The sequence below is a fragment of the Vigna umbellata genome, chromosome 6 (genome assembly GCF_029865625.1).
Source record: "Vigna umbellata cultivar VRB3 chromosome 6, Vumbellata_1.0, whole genome shotgun sequence".
NCBI lineage: Eukaryota > Viridiplantae > Streptophyta > Magnoliopsida > Fabales > Fabaceae > Vigna > Vigna umbellata.
Genome location: NC_142170.1, coordinates 25,910,969 through 25,913,535, shown reverse-complemented (window position 1 = coordinate 25,913,535; position 2,567 = coordinate 25,910,969). Strand labels below are relative to the sequence as shown.

The 2,567-nt window shown below is 27.9% G+C and overlaps 1 pseudogene; it reads right to left on the bottom strand.

Moving 5' to 3' along the window:
• Window positions 1–978: 978 nt before the first annotated feature.
• LOC148197065 (uncharacterized) lies at window positions 979–2,283 on the bottom strand (annotated as a pseudogene).
• Between the last annotated feature and the right edge of the window lie 284 nt (window positions 2,284–2,567).

The following is a 2,567-nucleotide window of genomic DNA, read 5'->3' as shown; positions in this document are numbered from 1 at the left end:
GTAGAATACTTGAATTTATGCAGGAAAGAGAATAATTTTAATTAGTACATAAAAGTACAAAGTTATAAAATATTTGATTTTTAATGCAAATTTTAATACTGTTTCTTAATTAATTGTAACAAAAGCACGAAAACAATTGTCATTCAATACATTACATAGTAACTGTGCTAATATGAACTATTTGTTGATTACATAACAATGTATCAATACAATTATAAATAATTTATAATCTTTTAGAATATATTTATTTTATATGATATAAGAGTATCTTTGAACAACCTTTTAAAAAAAAAGTGAAAGTTGCACGCTCAAATTCATCCAGTAACAATAACTTCTACCGTTATTTAAAAATTTAAAAGATGAAGTGTTTCACAATTTCAAAAACATAGTATAATTCTATATCTTAGAATTAAAATTTTATTGTTTTCATGAATTTAAATTTTCTCCTAGTGTTAAAAGATAAGAAATTTGATTGAATTTTTTATTTATTTTGGATTTATCCCATTGTTTAAATAAATTGGACCTTTTAAAACTTTTAATATATAAGGAAATACATTCTTGGTGAAAATAGTCAAACAATGATTAGTGAAATTTATTTAGAGTCCCATTTATAGAATGTTGTCACATCAAATTAACAAGATTCAATTATGTATGATACATAGACCATGGACAAAAGATGTTACAATATAAACAAAATTCTTTTTTATAACATACTTGAAAATAAGACATTCAACCATCTATGTAAAAAAAAATGAAAATATGAGATTGAAATATCTATATAAGTAAAACAATTTTTGTTATCATATAAAAAGAAGCATAACATCCAATTATTTGCGTAAAACTTAGAACAATTGTCATTACAATTTCCTAAAGTTAACATACTAACGTCTGTACAACTTGATTATTACGGTTCTAGTACCATGAAATAAATGAAATCGACAATGTTAACAATGAAATAAGTGTTTTCGATTCTAATTTCTACTTATAATCTAATACTTTGCATATGGGACAAACACCTTTTTTACATAACCATCTCCGTATGCAATATGCGTGGAATTTATGTTGGCAATGCAGAATTCCTATCTCCTCGTTGTTTTTTAAATTCATCCTGTGATATCATTCATAAGTATTCCAATTAATAGGCCAAAAAGAAACATTAACATCTTCTTTGTAATATACCATACCCAAATGAATAATCACATTAAGTAAATTAAAAAGATGAATGAATATTACCAAAAAAAAATAAGATAGGTTTAATGGATCATAATGTATTGAATTATACATGGTGGTAACATTCATACCTGACATATTACGCAAAGATCATTTTTCTGATTCTGAAGTTACTCCCTCCAAGTTATTAGGCAATAAACAAATATTTGTCTTCACCACTCTTGCAATAATTTCTTCTGACAAACCCATGCTTACGTTACCAATCCGTTCAAAATACTCAACAAGCTCCTATTGTCCAATTCTAAAAGGTTAGCAAATTAAAGTTTTTCATAATCAATAAGTTTTAAGTATGCTAGACCTTATAAAACATTCATAAATCAGAATATACACAATAGACTAGCCTCATATGACATGTTGTAAATGTCTAACTCACTATGATGGTCACCAAATAAAGTAAGATCCTAAACAAGAAAAGACGTGTAAATAAAGGCTAGTATTTACCTTATATCAAATCCAACAAAAGTAAAGAGAATGACATATTACAGTTTCAAGAAAGGCCACTCGAGAAAGATTCATCTGGTGTCTAGGAGGTGAAGGTTGGTGCATATGTGTACTCGTGAATGGTGCATTTTGTATGGGTATTGAAAAATTGTTTGGAAGATTTGTTGGAATTCTATATGATGGAGCAGTTACTGAAGGATGAAAGTTCATTGAGCGACTTCTGACCTCTTGCGCGAGGTTTGGTTGATAATAAAAGGCATGGTACTGTAGAAGGTCTGACCAGAGAGGTGCAACAGGTTGATAATGCTCACCAAAATAATTTCCTAGAATGAAAAAGTTAGAGTCACGTGTCATCATATATCTCTCGACACCATACCATGGTAACAAGGGATTGCCAATGCTAGTGTGCCTTGCATTATGGAGAGCAATTGCATAATTAGTCGTCGAAGCATTGAAATGTGGATTTAGAGATTCAACCAAACTCGATGAAACTGAAACATCTATGTTAAGATTAGGTTGGTGTCCATCGCATTCTGTCATTCTGTGCATTATCCCATTTTCATAAGCATCTATAATGTAATGAGAATCTAAATAAGTTGTTCTCTCGGACATTGTCACCTCTATGCACATATTTGATTATGTCATTTAATTCTACTATACAAGAAAGTGTGAATAAAATTAGTTACCTTGAAAATAATAATTAAAAATTAAAAATAATAATTTAAACTAATAAGAAAAATTAACGAATTGGAAAGAACAAAATGACAAATGAGAACAACATATTTATATACAAACAAATATAGTGAAAGATAAACCATTTTTTTAATAATAAAAAGAAGATTATATAAAATTTTGGATCCAAAATTCAAAGAAAAACCACAAATTTAAAGAAAAAC